Source organism: Papio anubis, chromosome 4 (assembly GCF_008728515.1).
Source record: "Papio anubis isolate 15944 chromosome 4, Panubis1.0, whole genome shotgun sequence".
Classification (NCBI taxonomy): domain Eukaryota; kingdom Metazoa; phylum Chordata; class Mammalia; order Primates; family Cercopithecidae; genus Papio; species Papio anubis.
The window spans coordinates 37,368,073-37,375,138 of NC_044979.1; positions in this window are offsets into that span (position 1 = coordinate 37,368,073).

The window sequence follows — 7,066 nt, forward strand, 5'->3', positions numbered from 1 at the left end:
GATATCAATTCCATGTTTTTGGCACAGTGTCTTGCAACATCCCCTGACCTGTTCCAATCTGGAATGGTTGCTTTTATACTTGGTGCCCCACCGTCCAGGGATCCTCTTGATCTTCATCCCAGGGATTATAGTTTCCTTGTTTCTAAATAGAGACCTCATTTTTCTGAATCTTGTGTATTTCTCATTTCTGGTTTACTGTCCTGTTCCAGGGAAGCACATACTACTGTAGCTTCTTGATAAACAGTATATGTAAAGTAAATTTTTATCAGAATTCACCTGTTTTACAATAGCGTCATCCTACTCTGATAGTTTGGTTAGGTGTCAAATTGTAAGTTAGAAATAATTTTCATTCAGACAGTCAAAGACATTTCCCCATTGTTTCCTAGCTTCCGTGGTTATTACTGCAACATTCCAGACCCTTTTTTCCTCTTGTATCTTTTAGAATCTTTTCTTTCTCTGTAATGTTTGGGAACTTCATGGTAATGTGACTACATGTGGGTATATTTTCATCAATTGTTCTAGACATTCAGTAGCTTATCTCAGTATAGGAAACAATGTTTTTGCTTGTAGAAAAACATTTTCAAATTTTTTTTATTGATTTCCGTTCTTCCATTTTTTTCTCCTGAATTTTCTATTTTATGAACATTGGATCAACTTTCCAATTCTTTAAGTTTTGTAACTGTTCTGTTCTATTTTATTTTGTATGTCTTTCTCTAATTTATGTGTGATTTTCTCAATTACATCTTTATAGATTTCTATTGAGTTTTTCATTTTGCTAGTATACATGTGTATGTGTGGACCTGTATATGTGCGTGCAGGTGCTTGTGTATGTGCATGACTTCTAAGAGCTCTTTGTATATTTCTTTGCATGCTTTTAAAAATGAAATAACTTGTTTTAATTTTGTGTGTGCTATGTTCTCTTATCATTGTATATTATGTATTGGTCTCCTATTACTCCTTTAAAAAATTCTCACAATTTGAGTGGTTTAAACACACATGTACCATCTTACAGTTCTGGAGGTCAGAAATCTGTAATGGATCAGCAAACCTGGATCCCTTCTAGAGACTCTAGAGGAGAATTGGTTTCCCTGCCTTTTCCAGCTTCTATAGGCTACCTCTTTTCCTTGGCTTGTGGTTCCTTCCTCACATCAATCTGACCTTTGCTTCTGTTGTGATATCTCCTGTTCCTCTGCTTCTATTGTCAGATCTTCTCTGACTGTGACCCTCCTGCCTCCCTCTTGTAAAGACCGTGTGATTACATTGGGACCCTATGAATAATCCAGGAAAATCTTCTCAAGAGCATTAACTTAATCACAGCTGCAAAGTCCCTTTTGCCATGTAACATATTCATAGGTTTCAGGGACTAGGACATTATAGTGGGTTGAGTGGTGCCCCCTAAATAGACATATATCTATGCTTTTTTTTTTTTTTTTTTTTTTTAAGATGGAGTACTCACTCTTGTCTCCCAGGCTGCGGTGCAGTGGTGCAATCTCGGCTCACTGCAACCTCTGCCTCCTGGGTTCAAGCAGTTTTCCTGCCTCAGCCTCCTTAGTAGCTAGGATTACAAGCGCGCACCACCACACCTGGCTAATTTTTTTTTTTTTTTTTTTTAATCTGAGATAGGGTTTCACCATGTAAGGTGGGCAGATCATTTGAAGTCAGGATATCTATGTCTTAATACCCAAAACCTGTGAATGTGATCTTGTTTGGAAAAAGAATATTTTCAGATGTAATTAAGAATGTTAACAAGAGATTATCCTGGATTATCTGAGCGGGCCCTAAATCCTGTATCAAGGGTCCTTATGAGAGAAAGAAGAAGAGACACAGACACAGAGAAGGAGGAGAAGACCATGTGAAGACCAAGGTAGACGCTGGAGGTGATACCATAAGGAATGCTTGGAACCAGCAGAAGCTGGAGGAGGTGAGAAGGGATTTGCCTCTAAAGCGTCCAGAGGGAGTGTAGCCCTCCCAATATCTTGATTTTGGACTTCTGGCCTCCAGAACAGTAAGGCAATAAATTTCTGTTGTTTTGAGCCACCCCACTTGTGATGCTTTGCTATGGCAGCCCGAGGAAACCAATACAGATGTGGGCATATTAGAGGAGGTGACATTATTCTAATACAATGTATCAGTGACATTTTCTGAAATTTTCCTCCTCCTGCTTCTTCCAAGTTATTTCATTGTTTTTCTTTGTCCCTGTCATTTTAGAAACTTGCGTCAGATGTCCAGTAATCCTTGGTTGTTGCTCATGATTATGAAAGAGTACTTAAAAGCCAATTAGATGCTCAGACCATGTGGGTGGGACTTATTGACTTTGGGTTTTAATTTAGGATGATTTTGATGGGTGATATTATTGGCAAATCTTCAATGTCAGTATATTTATGTCTTGTCTCTTAGGTTGGTCAGTTTCTTCAGAGAAGAATATTTTAGTCTTCTGTTTTGATGATATTGGCTAATGTTCTTTGGTCTAGTAGAAGAGAGTTTAAGAAGTCTTAGCATTTACTGTCTAAATTTTTTTTTAAGATTGATATCTGAATTCTCACTTTTCTTGGTGTCCTTCAGTCCAAATACCCTGTATCTTACATTCTTCAAAGAGTGGAGCCACCATCTTCTGCTGGGGTCTCGTGGACACTTGTTAAACTCCCTTTAGTGAGGGAAGCAATCTGAGGGTTTAACTGCTTTCTAAACGTTCAGCCAGTCCTTTTACTTTTTAGTCTTACTTTCAATTCAACTTACAGGGCTTGTAGTGGTCCCAATTTTTAAGACTTTCAGAAATATTTCGGTGTTGAACAGGTGGCTTCTTGACCTTCCACAAATGGCTTAGGATTCTACTTACTTGAGTCTGATAATTCAGTTATTACTCAGTTACCTGCTTTACAGTTTTCAAAGCTATGTTGCTGTGTTTCCTGTATTGTCTGTATTGTTCTTTGTCTTTTAGACATATGTTCTTAAAACATTAATTTACTATTGTTATTGTGGGCTTTTGGAAAAGAGCAAAGTAAATATTCATGTTTAAACCACCACCTTTAACCAGAAATTCCATAAAAAAGACGTATTTCTTAGACTTGTCATTGTTACTAAATAGGTCCATTCAATGTCAGGACTTTTGGGGTTGTGTTTTTATTATTTATTAAATGTTTTCACTTTTGTTTTCCTACAGAATCTGATTTTTAAAATATCTTGATTATTCTTTCAAAACTTTTAACCATCTTAATGTATATTCATTGTAGAAAGATTAGAATATTCTAATAAACAAAAAGAAAATCATTTGTAATCCCAGGACCAGAGATAGTTTCTGTTGACATTTCAGTGTGTTCCTTTGATTTTTTATCCTCAATTTTGTGTGTTTTATACGTAAGTATCATAATATACATATTGCTTTAGTAATCTGTTTTTTCATTTAATATTTCAAAACAACACATTGTTTTTGACTGTGAGGATTTTATTCAGTTTTGTGGATTCATGAGTAGATGGGCACAACACTTTGGAAATTCTTGATCCTAACTCTTTGAACTGAGCCACCCTTGTAAGTCTCCTGTCATCTCTCAGTGCATCTATTAGAGGTATTAGAGGCCTCAGCAAGAATCCACCACATAAAATTAATATTTTTTGTTTGATCATGCTCATTTCTGTGGCAGTTTTTTTTAAAGTCTTGCAAGCATACTGTTTCCCTTGTTGAATGTCCTTAGAATGCCATCTAGTCTGGCCAGGGAGTGTTTATCCACAGTGTGCAATTTTATACTTTCCTACAATTACATTGCAGTAGTTTGCTCTGATACCATCTAAGCAGGTTGACTAAACAGCAACTTCAGACATCTTCACTCCAGATAGTCTACTAGCTTGAAACCAGGAATACAGGAAGACAAGAACAATGGACAAGAAATCCACCCATAGTGAATTTGTAGTGCTGGGAAACAGCTGATCTTGTCAGGATCACTGCCTAAGGGCCATGGCCAGTTAAGACTTGATGTCAGCTATTGAAATATTTCCCCAGCCTAGAGCAGTTGCTCTTTAGTATTGATGTTCAGTCGCAGTAATTCTAGTAGTTACATGCACTGTCTGGTACATTATGAGGCCAATCATATTTGATCTGTTAGTTCCATGTTTCAAATCATGATTATTGAAAATAGATTCTGTTTTAAATGTGCACTGGCAGTTGATAAAACCAGAAATGAATTTTCTGTGTTAATTTAGCTTTCCAGACTAATCATCTTTGGTGTAAAGCAATTAGGAAAGTATCTTTGAGAAAAAGTTGAATCATGTGACCAGGTACTGAAAATATAGCGCTCACTGAAATAGTTTGATAACTTAATCTGGGAAGACTTGAATCAGAATTGAGGACAACTTTTATTACTAAGAGATGTGAGAAATACAGTAAGCAAATGAGTTACAATGGTTAGGTTTATTTCTGAAGCAAAAACACTCATGATTCTGATGACTAAACTCAGAAAAGCAATAGTTCTCTTCAAAAGGCAGTTTCAAAAGTGTGACTAATCAGATTAGTTTGTAAGAAATATGACATTTATTTTCCTTTTGTGACTATCATTATCCTGTCCCTGATTAACAGCATCTTTGTATCGTGTTGACAATGCAGTTACTTCATGGCTGTAAAGCCAGACACACATCTGGATAATTAAACATTTTAGTGAACCTTCGCTGCCCATTTATGGCAGCCTCCAAGATCTACTTGTTGAACTGTGGTTAAATTCTAGACCAGTCTTGCTGACTGATAATCATGACACCAAATGACATCTGCCACCATTTCTTTAGGGTTTCTGAACCTCCTCTTTCTTTCTCCTTTTAATTTTTATTGCTGTCATTTCTTCCCTTTCCTTATTCTTCTCATGTTCTTTCACTATCTCCTTTGTCTTTTATTTTGGAACCATAAGAATGGTGCTTTAAGCTTTTGAATTCTGTTCCCCAACAAGAGTTTAGCCAGCACGCACCTTTCAGTACCACATAGAAATAAACATGGCAAAGTGGAGCAGATTCTGTCAAGGTAACAGTCATGCTTTTGCTTTTTATTTGCATGATAGGGACAAAGGATAGAATTTTTGTAGTTTATCCTCAGTTCACTAAATTGCCTTCTGTCTGTGGAGGCCAAAGACAATGAGCATATCTAGTCAAATTTAGAAAATCCTTTAGAAGATAGAATGTCACCACTGCATTCTTTAATCTTCCTAGTTTTTCAGTGTATTTTTTAGAAAAATATTCTTCCCACACACCTGTAATCTCAGCACTTTGGGAGGTCGATGTGGGAGGATCACTTGAGCTCAGGGACGCGAGACCTGCTTGGGCAAAATGACGAAACCTCATCTTTACCAAAAATACAAAACTTAGCTGGGCATGGTGGCACACGCCTGTAGCCCAGCTCCTCAGGACGCTGAGGTGGGAGGATCGCTTGAGTCCAGGAGGTCAAGGCAGCGGTGAGCCGTGATTGTACCACTGCACTCCAGCTCAGGAGACAGAGTGAAACCCTGTCTCAAAAAATTAAACTAAAAATAAATAAAAAAGAAAAAGGAAGAGAAAAATATTCTTCTATAGCATGAGATAGTTGGCATGTCAGCCAGACTGCACTGAAAGAGTATTCAAATTCTCTGAGCAAGAAAGGATGAATATAAACTTTTAATTTCTATCAACTTTTAAGCAGATAACTGTCTCCATTTTAACAATGCTTGTCTTCCTTGGCAACCATCTCGGTGGTCTGCATTTAGATGCAGTGGACTTCTGCTTGAAAGTGCAGTGCTATAAAGGAACATCTTTTGCTGCTTTGTGCAGTGGTGGAAACCAGGAAATGGTCAGATGGAGGCTCAAGAAATGTGTTTATTAGGTCTTCTGACTATGCTGTATTGGCAAAATGCAAAACAATGGGTGATGGGAGTAGCCCAATCAGGTCATCTCTGAAGTTTCTGCTTTCCCAAGTAAATAGTTCAAATTCCTCTAGCAATTACTCAGAGATGCTATATGCCAAATCCATTGCTCAACTGTAAGTGATTTTAAAGTCCAGTCTTTAGAGGTGAACTTGGCACAGGATAGCACTGGGTCACAGTGACCCCTAGGCAGTCAATGTCCCACTGCTTCTCAGGCTCCCCTTTGCCCCACAGGTATCTTTTTCCTAAAAGGGTTCCCTTCAAAATTACACCCCATTCCCCTTATTTACTCAGTGCATGGAATTTAGCCAGCTGTTGGTAGAAAAACAATGTGATAAAATTCACTCATATCGTAAATGTCTAATAGCCCCAACCCTCCCAAAGATATTAGCATCTTAAGAGAGCCTGGAGGTTAATTTAAGTGATTTCACTAACTGAAAGGATTTCAAACAGTAGAATGTAGTAAAATAAAGAATTTGGACACAGTAGGGAGTCATTTGGTAACAAAGCAAGAAAGCTTTTCATTTGCTCTGAATTCCAGACACAGCTTTGTACAAAAGTATGAGTATCAATCTTGTGCTTTGCAGTGCTCTTTATACTTCCCAGATTCATATTTCAAAATCATATGTAATGCTACTTGCAAAATTAAATTGCTGAAGAATATATCTGCTATCTTGGTTTAGGAAAAAATATGCAGAGAAATCTTTTAGCTAATGCACAGTTGCAAAAAAAATTATAGAATTGGTGAGTGTAAAAGACACAAGTACCTATTTGAAACTCACCAGAAACAGATGTCTCCTTACCTCTGCTTTTCAGTGAAAATGCGATCTCTCTACCCATAGCACTTCCAGTTCCATAATTAAATTCAGTTGCATTGTTAATGTACTGTTGACATTAACTTGTATCTCATATACACAAGACTGGGAATACACACATGCTAACTTGAAACAGCTGTTTGCAAAATTATTACAATATGGCATACTTCTTTTAACCATTATGTCCTTCTATTTAAACATGATTTGCATCTGTAAGCACTTATTATATACAAAATTAAAGGAAGATTTATAACATAAAAATGAATTTTGATGCTGCATTAATATTGCATTTGGTGATAGTATGGTAGAAAAAGAAAGCAAGTAGAAATATTTCTATGGATCAGAAGCCATGCCCATTGGTCTATATGCTGGAAGGGCAGG